The sequence below is a fragment of the Lactuca virosa genome, chromosome 7 (assembly GCF_052849685.1).
Source record: "Lactuca virosa cultivar CGN04683 chromosome 7, Lactuca_virosa_CGN04683_v6, whole genome shotgun sequence".
Classification (NCBI taxonomy): Eukaryota; Viridiplantae; Streptophyta; class Magnoliopsida; order Asterales; family Asteraceae; genus Lactuca; species Lactuca virosa.
The window spans coordinates 33,771,042-33,789,595 of record NC_136432.1 but is presented as its reverse complement, the minus strand read 5'-3'; the positions used below and the strand labels follow the sequence as shown (position 1 = coordinate 33,789,595).

Below are 18,554 nucleotides of genomic sequence, written 5' to 3'. Positions count from 1 at the left end.
ATATATACTCCGGGTTAAGAACCATGGATCAAAGTCATACTTTACCCGAATCAAACCCGTCTGAAAGGTCCGCGTGTTTTCTAAGTTTAACGAAAGTGAGCCTCAGTCCCTGGAAAATAACAATAATACAGAACACACCTGTCACACCCCAAAAGCGGAACGGCGGAAACGTTCGGGGGCGGAGGACATCATGTTTAGTATTACAATACATGCATCATAGTAATCAAAGTAACAAACAACCATTGCATTAATATGAAAGTGTTTACAAAGTATGTGAGTCACAAAGTTAGACTCCAAAAGTAGATAACAAAACAATACATGAAGCTACTATGCTCCATCTTCTGAATCCCAGTGCGCGTACCTATCTACTAGTCTCCTGAGAATACAAGTTATTTTGAAAGCGTAGATCAGCATTTAAGCTGGTGAGTTCATAAGTATTTAAGTGATGAAAGTAAGTTATAAGTTCTTTTAGAAAAGTTCGCCTGTTCCTCTAGGAAATCATATATTTCCTGATGTGATGAATGATAAATAAAAATGACTCTACAATCCTTTCTATAGGTACTAAATGGATACAAGTTATATACAATTTGGAGTAAACAGACAATCGATTGTGTGAATCTACCCTAAGCCCACAACCAAACAAGGAACAGGGAATGAGGCGGAAGTCACACATCCCATTGTTTGTTAGATCTTCACTGTATATAACCCTGGTGTATTCATTTGGTACTTACGAAGTTAACTGTAATAGTTCTTTATATTTGAAGAAAACATTCTTTAAGAAAATCATATATTTCCTTTAGTAAAATTGTAACCACAATAGTTCCTTCTATAATCACTTAGTTTATACAAGCTATATATAATCTAATGTCGAACAGACAGTTCAATGGGTGAATCTGCCCTTAGCCCACAACCAAACAAGGAACAGGAAGTAAGGAGGAAAGCACATATCCAACTGCCTATCGGATATTAATTATATATAACCCTGATGTATAAACTAAGGTATTATAGAATTAACCACTAAAGGTCCTTTAAGTTATACTGGCTTAATATGAAGTATTAAAGCCTTTTACAAATAAGTTTCTAGTTTCACTGACTCAATTATGAGACGTTGTTCTTGGTAAAAAGCTATTGTTTTCAGAAAGTACATTCCATACTGTTTACCTTAAAAAGAATGATGTTTACCATAGAAAATCCTATATTTTCTACAAAACCTACTGAATGTCCATGTTGTTCTAAGTTTGAAGAGCTCAAGTATACTCCTTATACTTACTACAATGATGTATAGTTTTGTTGATATGTTATACTGAATAACGACTTGGTTGTTTTGGATACATGATATGACTATACTACCCTCCTATGATTACCTAATACATACGAGTTGTATATAACCGAGATCGAATAGACAGTTGAATGGGTGAATCTGCCCTAAGCCCGCAACCAAACAAGGAACAGGAAGTGAGGCAGAAAGCACACATTCCACTGTCTATCTGACTTCAGTTTTATCTAACCCTAAAGTATACATTAGGAAATCACATAGTTAGTATCTCTTGAAGTTTGTTCATGAGAGTTGTATTACTACGTAAATATATCGTTTGTATCTATTTGTGAGTTTTACAACCATGTTAATTGGACCGATTCATCATGACGTATTGTAGACGTCGAAAAGAATATGACATTTGTCACCCCTTGGCGTGTCTACCGGACTGTAGCTAACAGTTGGGATGTGGGATTCTTAATCCCGTATAGTCTATACACAAATTCACGCTATCCCTCTAGGAGACTCTGGTCGTAAAGGTAGACTTTCGCTGGTACTTATATGAGTACTAGAAGACGTGTCTCACAAGCTAGATTAATGACTTTACAAGTAATAATGTGGAAAAACTCTTTTTATAATTATTAGACAAGTTCATAAAAAGATCCTTTTGTTCCTTAAGCTAAGCTTATTAAAGTTTATAAGCTGGTTTCTATGTTCTATTCAAAGTTTCATGTTCTAAATACAGTTTATTGGTACAAAGACATAATAAGAAATTTATATTTTATAACACAACATTTATTGTGTTATACTTGTATTTCCCCCCTTAAAATCATTTAAAACCATTTAAAAGATATATTATAGGGGTATGAACTCACCTTATGTGGGTGATTCAATTGAAGGTTCGAGTAAGGATGAGAAGTTGCACGAATCAAGTCCCGAGGCACAAATGAGTTCTAAATGACATATATTGATACATATATGTATGTAATTAGTGTTTAAAACAACTAACATGAAGGGAAACAACCTTAGGGACTAGGAAAGACTTGAAATGAAGTGTTAGAATCACATGTGATTGATCACAAGGAGTTCACGGCCACACCATGAAGGGTTCACGGCCTCATGAGGTGTTCACGACCCTATGATCTTATGAAGGGTTCACGACCCTTATGAAGGGTTCACGGCCGTGAACTCTTCAAGTTCATGAAGATGATGATGAAACATGACAAATCAAGGCTAGGATCTAGTAGTCTTTCAAGTATAACAAGATTAAGGATGAAACACTTACGTTTTTTAGGCTTTAGGGTGTTCACGGTTGAAGCTAGTTGAGAGAGAATGGGAGTGTTCACGGTTGGGAGGAGGAGAAATGAAAAGAAAATGAGTGGAACTTATATATATAGGAGGTGGTTCACGCCCGTGAACCTAGTTTGCGGTCGTGAACACTTGTTGAGTGGTTTTCTGGTTCGATTTCATTCCTCTAATACTAAGCTAACACTTCTCAACATCCAATCCATAAGTGTACTAGGCTTAGAACTCAATAAAATGACCTTTAACAAGGCTAAAAGGCAATAGAAATAAGTCTGACTTTTGGTTGATTGGATTGACTTCCAAGATAGAAATTTACGGGTTGTCATATCATTCCCCCGTTAGATGGAATTTCGTCCCGAAATTAGTTTTCCTAGCAGTACTCCTGGGGCTGTGCTTCTCTGAATGGTAGGATACCCACTCGTAGACCTGGGCATCTTTGCCCTTACGCTCATGATAAGATTCATACTTGGTCCCCCTATCATCACCTCGTGTATACAAGTCATATATAATTAAGATTAGTAAGACGGTCGGATGTGCGACTCTGACCCAGGTCCACAACCAAACAAGGAGCAGGAGATTGGGCGGAAACACACATACTAAATCTGCATAATCATAATTATATACCACCCTCGCGTATACACTTAATAGTGATAGGTGGGCTGTATTTGTTCTTAGCCTCTGTGCATGAACTTGATCTGCTAGACGAGTGGTAGTTCGGGAAGGTCTGTTGAATATACGGTCGTCATGGTTTCGGAGGTCAAGGTACTCCTCGCATGAGTACTTCGGGGTGTAGAAGACGAGAGACAAAACTGAGGTCTAGGGCGGGTTGTCGTTACGAAGGACGAAGGTTTCGTGAATTTAATGGTTAAAGCGATGAAATTTTGAAACATTTGAACTTAGTATGGTGAGGACCACACCAATTCATGACGAATGATGACAACAGACTCTTTACCAAAACAAAAGTTAGGCCGATTTGAAAGAAACGTTTGATATACCATGGTGTATTCCGAGTGTGCTCGACAATGTACTCTATGTAGACTTTCTAGTGCTTTCAGTTTTCTCCTTGATATACCATTGCCACAAATCGTATCGCGATGAGCAAGTACTAACTGTGAAAGTGCTTTGATAACTAGTGTCGATACCTTTTATTATGATCCTCCTCGGTACCTCTATGATCGCTTGGCATATACAAGTTATGTACAATTAAGATGAATAAGATGGTCGACTGAGTGACTCTGCCCTAAATCCACAACCAAACAAGGAACAAGAATTAAGGCGGAATCACTCACTCTAAGTCTGCAAAATCTTAGCTATGCGCAACCCTGATGTACATACTAAGCCATCATAACTTCCCTGTACAGATCCTTAATTCTCTTATGAATGTTGTGACTTGTTCAGATAAGTGAGTTGTTATAATTACTTTTAAATGTTTTCCCCAAGTTTTAATCTTATATAAACATAAATTAAATTTTAAAGTAATTCTTATTTCGAAGACGTACCACTGGTCGCGGGGGACTCCGGGGTAGTTTCTCCTGTGGTGATCATCAGAATTCGTCCATCCGCGCCTAAGTTCTTCGTTATCGGGCAGTTCCTCTGGTAGTGCCCTGTCTCACCACAACCATAGCAGGCCTGGTTTATTTCTACTCCGAGGACTTGGGAGATCGGTTGTGCCGGTGCCCTGCAGAACCAGGCAGTGTGCCCTTTTCTGTGGCAATTCAGGCATTGCATTTCCCGACATACTCCGATGTGGTGATAGTTACACTTACCACACTTCGGGAGGGTTCCATCATATCCACTGGCAGGTGCTAGAGTGGTAGGTGTTGTGGCTGCGTATATAGTACCCATTTGTTGCTCCTGCGGAGTTTCCTGTGTTGTTCGCTCCTTCCTCTTGTTCCCCGACTTTCGTTTATAGTCCCCTCCCTTTGATGGTTTGGGAATGGGGACCACTACGCCATGACGGACTCCATGGTCAATGAGTCGTTGAGCCAGACGTTTGGCACTATCGAAGGTAGTTGGGTTAAAAGACAGTACATCTCCTTGAATCGGGGTAGATAAACCCCAAATGTACCTTTCTATCTTCTTACTCTCCGGGGTAACTATCTCAGGGCATAGTGCTGCCAGGTCACTAAACCTGTCAGTGTAGGTCACTATGTCTAAGCCTACCATGGTGTGCTCCCATAGTTCTTGTTCCAGCTTTTGAACTTCGCCCCTAGGGTAGTATTCTTCCAACATTATCTCTTTTAGGTTCCCCCAACCTATTGAGTTAGCCACTGATAGGGTCAGTGAATTAACATGGCTATTCCACCATGTTAAGGCTCTGTCGGAGAAGGTGCAGGAAACAAACTTCACTTTGCTCCCTTCTGGGCACAGACAGATTTTGAAGACCGAATCTGTTTTCTCGAACCATCGCATCAGAGCAATGACTCCCCCATTTCCATTAAAGGATTTCGGTTTACAGTTCATGAAGTCCTTGTATGAACACTCTCGTGGGTGTCCGTGGGTAACTCCAGGGTCAGTTAAGTGGGTACCGCTACCAGTTCCGTTGGTACCACTTTCACTGATGTGAGTTAGAGCAGCTGATAATGCGGCTGCTATTGCTGCTTGGAGAGCAGCAGGGTTGAATGGTGGTGGTGGATTCTCTGTTGCTTTATTGACTATACGCCTTACTGGTCTACCACGAGGTATCTTTTGCTAAAAAGAATACAAAGATGAGACGAGAATAAGTCGATAGCAGTGGTTATAAGCCGAAAGTTGAATGACTAAGTTATCCTAGTTCTGAGTGTGTCTGGTTCTGACTTTCATAGGGTTCTGGAAAACAATTCATAACGGGAGTCTATATAAAATAAACTTTATGAATCAGAAGTGGCTATCCTCGAATGAATCTCTGTGAATTGAATAACTGATACTGGCTGCATGAAAAGAAATAATCCTAACACATAGTGTGAGTAGTGAAATCACTAGCCCACTAAGTCAATTAAGGTTATTATTTATTAGTGTGACGCATAAGACGTTTTAGTTTCTCCGACTGATCAATTGTTGGAAAACTCTCTTTGAATCTCTCTTTGTTCCTGCTTGACTCCTCTGCTGACTGCTATGATGGAGTGGCTACATCTATCTGGGTTTGTTGTGCGAGAATGGAAGTGTCTAAAGAATCTATGAGATTAAGTGTAACTTTATGGGGTGATCCTTACCGGGTCCTCCTATAACTGCGCAATGTATACAAGTTGTATATAATTTAAGATTAAATAGACATTCGAATAAGTGATCCTACTCCAAAACCACAACCAAACAAGGAACAGGAAGTGAAGCATAAATCACAAATTCTAAGTCTATAAAATCTTAATTATATAAAACCTTGGAAGTATACACTCCGGAATCATAGACCTACCAGAAGGGTCTTTTAAATTATCACATAAGTTATTTATAGTGCCTAAAATACTCCTATAGTATTTTAATGTAATGAACTTGGTATGTTTTAAACTTGTTGTTGTCTTATAGTATCATAAAATACTCCTATAGTATTTTAACTTTATGTTCTGATCTAGAATTCCCTTGAATAGAGTTTGGTAAGTTTTAAGACTGTTGCAACACCACATCACTCCCAAACACATGTTGGTCATATCTCAAATGAATATAGTTGATCAGGCTATATTGATCCCATATATGATTACATAACTGTTCAGGTTTGACCGCAGTGTCCAACCTTTAAATACTTCTGTTCTGTCCTTCTTGTGATATTTGTTCTAGTAAGTATATATGTATAGGCATGTAGGTATACTTTTATAAAGTATTGTTATATTTTTAAAATATATTATTATTCAGAGCACTTCGGCCCCATTGTATTTATAGTTGTATATCTTTTATAGGTTGATATACTTAGTTCACTATAAACAATGCTCTGATACCAATCTGTCACACCCCAAAACCGGAACGGCGGAAACGTTCGGGGGCGGAGGACGTCATGTTTAGTATCACAACACATGCATTATAGTAATCAAAGTAACAAACAACCATTGCATTAATATGAAAGTGTTTACAAAGTATGGGAGTCACAAAGTTAGACTCCAAAAGTAGATAACAAAACAAGACATGAAGCTACTATGCTCCATCTTCTGAATCCCATTGCGCGTACCTCTCTACTAGTCTCCTGAGAATACAAGTTATTTTGAAAGCGTAGACCAGCATTTAAGCTGGTGATTTCATAAGTATTTAAGTGATGAAAGTAAGTTATAAGTTCTTTTACAAAAGTTCGCCTGTTCCTCCAGGAAATCCTATATTTCCGGATGTGATGAATGATAAGTAAAAATGACTCTACAATCCTTTCTATAGGTACTAATGTCACACCCCCAGCCATCGGCGGAAACACCGGGTGGTGTAACGTTATTCTTCGTATGACAGTTATATATCATACATTGAAAAGTACTAAAGAAAATTCATACCTTTATTGATAACTGAAAGTTACATAACTGTTTTTCTAGGACCTATTACATAATATCCGACTATGGCATACTTCTTAATGAACATAAAGGTAATAGTAAAACTTCTTTTGTTCGAATACATACCAGCTTTTCAAGTTCCTGAAAACACATGCATTTTAAAATACGTCAAAATAAAGTTGGTGAGTCCACAGGTTTTGACTCCATAAAATAATACATTTTCCACGTTCAAAAGTATAGTTTTGAAAGTATCATTTTGACTCTCCAACGTTTAGTATATATATCCTAGGTATAATGGTCTGCTTACCAAATAAGTATATACCTATAAGTCTCATATATTATAAATATAAATGTTTGTAATTACATAAAAATGAAAGTTGCTACGTATAAATCTTATTTCAATTCAATATGAGTAAAACCGCTATGTATAAATCTATTTCAATTCTATACGAGTATATGTGTTAGGTATAATTATCTACTTAATATACAAGTAGTACCTAGGGTATAAGTAGGGGGAAACTTATACTTAACATTAATACTTGTATACGAGAAAGTATAATGTTTCTAACAATTTGCTACCATGAGCCTGTAACCGCTGGTATGACATAATACCTCTGATAAAACACACTCATGATTTACAATGAGAAATAATACACTCATGATTTACCATGAGAAACAATACACTCATGATTTACCATGAGAACAACACCGTACGCTTCATCGACGCCGGAACAACAACAAGTAAAAGGATAGTTCATCACTTGCTTTTGGTTGACTGTAGCTAACAGTCACAAGTGGGGTGGTCAACCCGTATACTAATTATACACGAATTCCTCGCTCACACGGGATTAACGGTTACAGTTAAGAGGATTTCCGCTAAGATCCCCAATCTTAGTTGATTAATACAATTACTCATGTAGACTTCGACGACTTCCTATAGCTCTAACAACAAAAGCATCTTCATGTCTAAAACCCTAAGTTACTAGACTATGCTTTTAAACATATAACATTTAGGCAGTATAACAGTTATAGCTTGAAGTAAAACCAGGTTTTATCTTGACATAAAACCAATAACAACAACAACAACATATAACATACCAAGTTTTATCTTGTCATAAAACTAACAATAACAACATACTTTATAAATTAACATATAGAACTTCCGAATATAACTTCGGAACTATATCGCACACAACATATATGTAGAATCCTAAGTATAACTCAAGATCTACATTAGTATACTACTATAACAATAGCATGCTAACAACTTTACTATAGTTGTATACTTTCAAATACGAAATAACTATATCCCGGTTATTATAACTATCTACGTTGATACTAATATACTATCATATAGATATAATAATAACGTATATATAATATTTAGCATGCGTTTCCCCCCGAAATATTAGAAAGTGGGGCTGTGAAACTCACCCTAGTATCGTGATTTTATGTAATCTAAGCAGAAACGGTCAGCGTACGAGGTCGTCGGGGCTCGGGATGCAAAATGGCTTCAGCAAAGGAGAGAGGAGAAAGAAGTTTAGGTGTAAGAATGGATGAAGTCGGACCTGCTATTTATAGTAAGGATTTTGGACCCCCACGTCGTGGGTTTTATAAGGCCCACGTCGTGACTTTGGATCTTATCCCTGTAGACTTGCCATTTGCGTCCCTAGCTTCGGAAGGTGGCCATGTGACTCAACACGTCGTAGGATATCCTTGTTCACGTCGTGAGTTTGGATCTTATCCCCTCGCAGCCTCGTCACACACCTTCTAGATTCCGAGATGTGGCTAAATGACTCCTCACGTTGTGAGTTCTGTGCTCACGTCGTGAACTCAGTCAGATTTAGGGTTTCTGACAGCTGAATCTTCGGAAGGTCGTAACTTTCACATACGAACTCCATTTTTGACGTTCTTTTTATGCACGCGTAGGTATTTACAAGTACTAAAACTATCTTTTAGACTCCAATAGCTAATTCTAAGTCTATTTTAAATTCCTCTTATTATAGAGATTTATAGTGTTCGGTTTATCACAACTTCTTCATGCGAAGTCAGATTCATACATTCTCTATATTTTTGGAATTGTATGGACGTATGCTTTGAGTTGTATCATAAAGAAAGTTCATATTTGTATTAGAATCTATCATGAACTACTTTGCACTCTTATCAAATTACATGATTGGCATAATCACATGTGATTGTCTATTGACCTATTTTGACTAGTGTTACATTCTCCCCCCGTTAGAATAATTTCGTCCCGAAATTTATCTTATGGATGGGGTTTTGTCAAACAGTTGGGGGTATTTTTCTTTCATTTGATCTTCACATTCCCAAGTAAATTCAGGTCCTCGTAAAGAGTTCCATCGAACTTTTACTATGGGAATACGACTTTGCTTTAATCGTTTGACTTCTCGATCCATGATGTCAACAGGTTCTTCTACAAAGTTGAGTTTCGTATTGACTTGTATCTCTTCGAGAGGTATAACAAGAGTGTCATCGGAAAGACATCTTTTAAGATTTGATACGTGAAAAACATCGTGCACATTACTTAGCTCCTGAGGCAACTTGAGTTGGTATGCGACATAACCAATTCTTGCTAGAATTTCAAAAGGTCCTATATACCGTGGGTTTAGTTTGCCTTGTTTTCTGAATCGAATTACACCTTTCTAAGGAGAGACCTTCAACATTACTTTATCTCTAACTTGGAATTCTAAAGGCTTACGTCTTACGTCAGCATAGCTATTTTGACGATCACGTGCAGCCTTTAATCGATCCTTAATTTGCACGATCTTTTCAGTTGTCTCGTGGATTATTTCTGGTTGAGTACGTAAGGTATCGCCTGTACGTTCTCTGGCCATCTGTGTATCTCCAACTTCTGCCCAACACACTGGGGAACAACATTTTCGTCCATAAAGAGCCTCAAACGGTGCAGCCTTGATGCTGGTGTGATGACTATTGTTGTAGGAAAACTCAATTAACGGTAAATGAGTATCCCATGCATTTCCAAAGTCTATTACACAGGCTCGGAGCGTATCTTCTAAAGTATGAATGGTTCTCTCATTCTGACCATCAGTCTGTGGATGGTAAGCTGTACTCATATCTAGACGTGTTCCTAAGGATTTTTGTAGAGATTGCCAAAATCGTGAAGTGAATCAACTATCTCGGTCAGAAATAATAGAATTTGCAACTCCATGCAATCTGACAATTTCCTTAAGATAAATTCTAGTTAGCTTCTCCATCTTGTCGTTCTCCTTAATTGGTAAGAAATGGGCGGACTTAGTCAATCTATCGACTATTACCCAAATAGTGTCGAACCCACAAGGTTTTTTAGGTAACTTAGTGATGACGTCCATTGCTATCTGCTCCCATTCCCATTCAGGTATTTCCGGTTGTTGAAGTAAACCTGAAGGCTTTTGATGTTCTGCCTTTACTCTAGAACAAGTCAAACATTTGCTCAAATAAGTAGCAATTTCTGCCTTCATGTTTGGCCACCAATAATGTACTTTTAAATCTAACTACATTTTCTTAGAGCCTGGATGCACGAAATATCTGGAATTGTGGGCTTCTTCTAAGACCAAGTCCCTAACTCCACCGAACTTAGGCGTCCAAATTCGCTTCATAAAGTGTCACGTTCCGTCATCTTTTTGTCTAAGTTGCTTTTCCATTCCTCGCAAAGATTCGTTCTTGATTTTTTTTCTTTTAGAGCCTCAAGTTGAGCTTCTCTAATTTGTGCGATAAAGTTAGAATGGATAGTTATAGTTAATGCTCGTACCCGTCGGGTTTTAATATATTCTTTCCGGCTCAAGGCATCTGCTACCACGTTTGCCTTTCCGGGATGATAACGAATCTCACATTCGTAATCATTCAACAATTCGACCCATCTTCGTTGTCTCATGTTAAGATATTTTTGGTTGAAGATGTGCTGGAGACTCTTGTGGTCGGTAAAAATAGTACACTTAGTACCGTATAAGTAATGTCTCCAAATTTTTAGTGCAAAAACTACAACTCTCAATTCAAGATCATGGGTAGTGTAATTATTCACATGCACCTTAAGTTGTCGTGATGCATAGGCGATAACTTTTCCTCTTTGCATCAACACACATCCCAATCCTTGATTTGATGCGTCGCAGTATACAACGAAATCTTCTGTCCCATCTGGAAGGGATAGGATTGGTGCTCTACACAACATTTGCTTCAGTTTCTGAAAAGCTGCTTCTTGTTTGTCTTCCCAGTTGAACTTCGTATCCTTCTGGGTTAGTGTTGTAAGCGGCTTGGCTATTTTGGAGAAATTCTCTATAAATCTGTGGTAATAGCCAGCAAGTCCTAGGAATTGACACACTTCTGTTGGCATCTTTGGTGCTTCCCAATTCCAGATTGCCTCGACTTTGGATGGGTCAACATCAATTCCTTCATTGCTAACTACATGACCTAAAAATTGTACTTCTCTAATCCAAAACTCACATTTTGAGAATTTAGCGTACAACTTTTGTTTTCTTAGTAGTTCCAAGATTATTTGCAGGTGTTGAACATGTTCTTCCTTGGTTCGTGAATATATCAATATATCATCGATAAATACGATCACAAATTTATCCAAGTATGGTTTGAAAACACAATTCATGAGATCCATAAACACTGCTGGGGCATTGGTCAATCCAAAAGACATAACTAAGAACTCATAATGACCATAACGAGTTCTAAATGCTGTTTTTGGAATGTCGTCTTCTTGTACTCTGAGTTGATGGTATCCTGATCTGAGATCTATCTTTGAGTAGTAGTTGGATCCTTGCAGTTGATCGAATAGATCATCAATTCTTGGAAGCGGATAACAATTCTTGATCGTTAGCTTGTTCAGCTCCCGATAATCAATACGCATTCGAAAGGATCCGTCCTTCTTCTTGACAAACAAGATTGGTGCTCCCCAAGGTAAAAAACTTGGTCGGATAAAGCCTTTGTCAAGAAGTTCTTATAGTTGGCTAGATAATTCTTGCATTTCAGATGGAGCCAACCGATAAGGAGATTTCGCTACTGGTGCTGCTCCTAGAATTAAGTCGATTCGAAACTCGACTTGTCGTACGGGAGGTATTCCAGGTAGATCTTCAGGAAACACGTCAGGAAAATCACATACTTGAGGTATGTCCTTGATTTCTTTTATCTTTCTCTTCCTATCTACAATGTGGGGTAAGAATGCGCTACATTTCTTATGTAGATATTTCTGGGTCTTAGTACAAGAGATGACTTTGAGGTTCTTCCCAGATTTATCACCATAGATAATCAGGGCTTTGCCGTTTGGTAAGGGTAGTCGTATGGCTTTCTCATGACATAGAATTTCGGCGTGGTGTGAAGATAACCAATCCATGCCAATTATGACATCAAAACTACCGATAGGCATTGGCATGAGGTTGACGTAAAAAAGGTAGTTATTAAGAGTTAACAGACAGTTTTCTAGGATTTCATGTGTTCTCTCGGTTTGACCATTAGCGATTTCTACTTCATAGATTTCTTTTAATTTACTAGACTTATGACTTAACAATTTTCTAAACGTCGGAGTTATAAAACTTCTATCTGCTCCAGAGTCGAAGAGTATAGTAGCATATATATTATCTATGAGAAACGTACCAGATACGACCGAAGGGTCCTGGATAGCCTCTCTGCTTCCGATCACAAATACCCTGCCACGTCCTATGCCTCATTGACTCCTTAACTTTGGACATTCTTTCTTGATGTGTCCAACCTCCCCACTGTAACAACGTAATTTTCAAAACAATTTTTCATTTTTCAAAATCATACTTTCAATCACACGATAATCACAAAACATAATGTATCCATTGTGTCATAACAAAACATGTCCCAGAATCTCAATAACATAAACTCCATAAGTGTGTACAGATCATGCCAGCGCCTTCCCGCGATCATCACTAGTACCTGAAACACATAACATAACAACTGTAAGCATAAATGCTTAGTGAGTTCCCCAAGATACCACATACAACACATACGCCTTTCCAGGCCATAACTCTGTAGGATCTTCCGATCCATGTGTCTCAGGGGACTTCCGTCCCGAATTCCGGTAGACCTTTCGGTCCTACCCGTATCGACCTTCCGGTCTGTAACCTCTTGACCTTCCGGTCCATATCAACCTGACCTTCCGGTCCTTACCATACATAACATACATAGCACATACATATCACATAACTGCATATAGCACATACATCATAGCATACAAGACCTTCCGGTCACACATAGGTACCCTTCCAGGTACACTATAGTGAGAAGACTCACCTCAATGAAGTCGGATAAACCCTCGTGCTCAACGTCCCGACCTAGCCTCCTCCTATTATTCAAATAACATTCCCGATCAATATTTTCTCATAATCTCATCTCTACAGATTAGGTAGAAGGCCATTCTACCCCTCTCTGAACTCTCTTGAATCAGTCTTGATCAGAACCCTAAAGTCAACGAAAGTCAACGGTCAAACTTTGACCCGACTCGTCGAGTGCACAAAGGCGACTCGGCGAGTCCATGCGGGTTCTCTGAATCCTTCTAGCCTCTCTTGGCTCGTCGAGTCATCGACCCACTCGACGGGTTACACCTGTCACGAATCACGTGGCAACCCCGACTCGACTCGTCGAGTCCCATTATGGACTCGGCGAGTTGCATCCATGTCAACACTGAAATGACCTTCTTAGGTCAGATCTATTTCTCTAACCTATAGATCTGGCCTTCCCAACCACTATAATCACGTAAAGGTCCGACCTTTACACTCATGCAATGTCCAATAAGCTCTTTTGGGTGAAATAACCTCTAGAATGGCATTCTAGGGTCATATCTCTAATGGAGTAGCAAAAAGCAAGGTAGATAGGACTCTCTGGACCTCTTAAGGTCCAAATCTAAGAAGAACTCCACCTTGGGACCTCACATACTTCGAATCCAAGCCAAAGAAGGCATAATAAAACCCTAGATTCAAGTATATCACCAAATACATGAGATTGAGCACAGATTAGTACCTTTAACAGCCTCTTCTGATCAAATGGGTGATAGATCTGAGCTCCTCAATCTTCCTTGTTTGTCCTCCTTCCTTCTTTCTTGCAAAAACACACTTAGAATGATGAATTAGCCCTCCTCTTGCACTACCAGCTTTCTCTCTGCTCTCTAGGGTTTCTCAGGGGTGCATTGGCCGCAAATGGAGGCTATAAAGGCCTTTAAATAGGGCACAAACCCCGAGAATTAGGGTTTCACTTTACAGCGCGGACTCGCCGAGTCCACGCATCGAGTCATCGAGTCCTTCATTAAATCAGACAAGAAATGCGCGATCCTACTCGGCGAGTCTGAGCGCCTACTCGCCGAGTCCCTCCCTAAAACTCAAGATAAATACTTAAAATAAGATACCTGGGAATCCGGATGTTACAATTATCCCCCACTAGAATTAGACTTCGCCCTCGAAGTCTTGCTCGACAAACAAATCTGTATGCTGCTCCCGCATCTCCAACTCCGGCTCCCAAGTCAGCTCGGACCCTCTCTGATGTTGCCACTGGACCTGCACCAGGGGCACCTCCTTGTTCCTCAGAACCTTGATCTTCCGATCCATAATCGCCACCGGCCTCTCAACATAATTCAGGATCGCATCCACCTGAATATCTCCCAATGGCACCACCGCCGACTCGTCGGCTATACACTTCCTTAACTGAGACACGTGGAAGGTATCATGAATCTGGTTCAACTCCGCAGGTATCTCCAACCGATATGCTACCCTGCTCACCCTAGCGGTCACCCTGAACGGACCGATGTATCGGGGCCCCAGCTTGCCCCTCTTCCTGAATCGGATCACTCCTTTCCAAGGAGGCACTTTCAGGAGTACGAAGTCTCCCACCTGGAACTCAATCTCGGATCGTCGCCTATCCGCATAACTCTTCCGACGACTCTGAGCCGTCAATAACCTCTGTCTAACCTGCTGTATCTGCTCTGTCGTCTGAAGCACTATCTCAGTGCTACCCATCACACGTTGTCCTACCTCTCCCCAGCAGATGGGAGTCCGACACCTCCTCCCATACAACAGCTCGAAGGGAGGCATACCAATACTTGAATGGTGGCTGTTGTTATAGGAAAACTCAGCCAACGGCAAGTACGTGTCCCAACTTCCTCCGAAGTCCAACACACATGCTCGGAGCATGTCCTCGAGCGTCTGAATCGTCCGCTCACTCTGTCTGTCCGTCTGGGGGTGGTAGGTGGTACTGAAATGCAACCTCGTACCCAACTCCTCGTGGAACTTCTTCCAGAACCTGGAAGTGAAACGTACATCTCGATCTGACACAATCGAGATCGGCACTCCGTGCCGCGATACCACCTCCCTCATATACAACTCTGCCAACCTCTCAGCAGAAGAGCTCTCACTGATAGCAAGAAAATGCGCGCTCTTCATCAGCCGGTCGACTATCACCCAAATTGAATCGACGTCCCTCGCGGTCCTCGGAAATTTGGTGATAAAATCCATAGAAATTTGTTCCCACTTCCACTGGGGAACCTCAAGTGGCTGCAACTTGCCATGCGGACGCTGGTGCTCAGCCTTAACCCTGCGACAGGTCAAGCACCTCTCAACAAACCATGCTACATCCCTCTTCATACAGGGCCACCAATAGTCCTTCTTCAGGTCCAAATACATCTTAGTGGCCCCGGGATGGATCGAGAACCTCGATCGGTGCGCCTCCTCCATCAAAGTGGTGCGCGTCCCGCCTGCATACGACACCCAAATCTGACCCTGAAAGGTCATAAGTCCACGACTATCGGTAACAAACTCAGGTACCTGCCCAATCACCCGCTCTCTCATGCGGTTCTCCGGTCTCACGGCCTCTGCCTGGGCCTCCCGAATGATGTCCAACACCGGAGTCATCACTGTCAATCGCATACAAGTGTCTCGAATCGGGGCACTCTCCGCCCTACGACTCAGCGCATCAGCTACAACATTAGCTTTGCCCGGGTGGTACAGGATCTCACAATCGTAATCCTTTACCACATCCAACCATATCCTCTGGCGCATATTCAGGTTGGGCTGATCCATCAGATACTTCAAACTCTTGTGGTCCGTGTATATGGTACACCGAACCCCATACAAGTAATGGCGCCAGATCTTGAGGGCGAACACCACTGCCCCCAACTCCAGATCGTGGGTGGGATACCTCGTCTCATGAGGCTGTAGCTGCCTCGATGCATACGCTATCACATGCCCCCTCTGCATAAGCACCGCACCCAACCCCGATATCGATGCGTCACAATACACCACAAAATCCTCCATCCCTTCCGGGAGGGCTAACACAGGGGCTTCGCATAACTTCTGGCGAAGTGTCTCAAACGAGGTCTGCTGCTCCGGACCCCATGAAAAAGCAACACCCTTCCAGGTCAACCTGGTGAGAGGCACGACGATCTTGGAGAAATCTCTGATAAATCTCCGATAGTAGCCGGCCAATCCTAGAAAACTCCTGATCTCGGTTGGTGATCTCGGCACCTCCCACCTTATAACCGCCTCAATCTTGGCCGGATCGACCAAAATCCCATTCTGGTTGACGAGATGCCCCAAGAACTGGACCTCCCGTAACCAGAACTCGCACTTGGAGAATTTGGCATAAAGCCTCTCCGTCCTCAATACCTCGAGGATCTCTCTCAGATGCTCCTCGTGCTGCTCTCTAGATCTCGAATACACTAAAAATATAACTTTAAAAATAAATTGAGAATTAGCCGACAGAGTCTAAATGACAGTTGTAGTACTCCTCTATAGCTACTCGTGGATATAAAGAATGTGATTAACAGAGTTCGTATGAAGAAGATACAAATTTTTGAATATTTACCGTTGACGCCTCGTTTGGATAGGCGCGATGCGCGCTTCTAGAAGCCAACCACATAGGTCCAACGAAGTTATGCCACATGTCATGAAGTGAACTTCCGACCAGATCCAGGGTGTGGCGCACTCCAGGTCTGGGCGCACCGCGCTTCCTCGAATTTTTTCCAATAAATACCAAGCAACCTCCATTCAATTCTCCATACTTCTCCAAACGCTCTCTCTCAAATTTCCATTCAATTGTTCCGAAATTTCTAGTATTTAGGGTATTTTGGTAATGCTCTAGGGTATCTAAAACCGGAAATTAGAAGCTATCAGGTCGGAGTTCTGCCAGTACAAAATCCGGACTTTTGTAAGCAAAATCTCTGTAAGTTAAGTTATACTCAAATTTCTTTCAGTGTAACTTTTATTTATATTCATAGTCGTTGTTATAAATCTATAACTAAGATTTATCAGTGATTCCATGTCAAAATACTAATTGATTTAATTACGGGGTTGGTGTGTAGTCCAGATTTAGTGTTCTTTTAAAGTGGAATTTCCAAATAGTATACTCTGCATACCAAATGGAACCTACTTCCGTTATGATGTTACATGGTTGCTCTTTATTATATATATATATATATATATATATATATATATATATATATATATATATATATATATATATATATATATATATATATATATATATATATAGAGAGAGAGAGAGAGAGAGAGAGAGAGAGATGCACACAAAAAACCGGTTTCACTATTCAAAACCGGATCCAATCCGAAACCGGATTGGGTCAAAACCAGTTTTCACCAAACCGGATCGGATATGATTTAAAACTGGATTTTCAATCGGATCCTAATCCTATATTCCAAATCGGATTTGATACCGGATCGTAAACCGGATTCGCTAAAAACCGGATCCAAATCCGCCCCAAAATCCGATTAAAACCCACTAAAATCGGTTTAAACCGGATTCAAATCGGATTAGAATTGGATTCCGATTTTGGTTGGAACCAGACAGGATTTTGACCGGATTCGGATCGGATTTTGACCGGATCGGATTTTTGATGACGTAAGCGACACCAGATCGGATTCGGATCCGGATCGGATTCGGGTTTTGTGCATATATATATATATATATATATATATATATATATATATATATATATATATATATATATATATATATATATATATATATATATATATATATAGACATTGAGATTGTTGAGGGATCTAGACTATCATTATTCATAAGAAATATAAGACTAAGACTTAGTGATAATCATACCTAGGTCATATAAATGTAAAAGCTAATGTAATAGGCGAAGCGCTACCAAAATTTCGAGTCGTCCACTTTAACAAGCGAGTAAATAGTTACTTTCAGCTTACGCATAGATATGAAGTATTTAATTTTTTTAGATGCCCTATGTGCTTATTATTTGTGTTCCTGATATTCGTGCTAAATGAGATAATGATTTCTACTCGCAATAAATTATTTATGTATTTTTATTATTCATATTGTATCGGGTAAAAAGTGTAGAGAGACAACGAGATGAGATAATGGTGAGAGACCATGCCAAAGATAAAACAGTGGTGAGAGACAATACCATAGATAATATAATGATGAAAGACCATTCCAGAGATAAATTAGTGGTCAGAGACCATACCAGAGATAATATAATGGTAAGAGACCACGCCCAACTATGAGCAGTCATCTAACATGGTATTGATGACGACCAC

At 40.2% G+C, this 18,554-nt stretch overlaps 1 long non-coding RNA gene across 3 annotated transcripts in view; it reads right to left on the bottom strand.

The window, feature by feature from the left end:
* Window positions 1–239: 239 nt before the first annotated feature.
* Window positions 240–18,554, bottom strand: part of LOC145124088 (uncharacterized) — a 39,829-nt gene continuing 21,514 nt past the window's right edge. For 2 of the 3 annotated variants that reach the window (XR_013715504.1, XR_013715505.1), the window contains exon 4: window positions 240–376. This is a non-coding gene — a long non-coding RNA (uncharacterized LOC145124088). Of the gene's footprint in view, window positions 377–12,723; window positions 12,916–18,554 lie in introns of those variants that run through there. The other variant, XR_013715506.1, reaches the window with a different exon arrangement.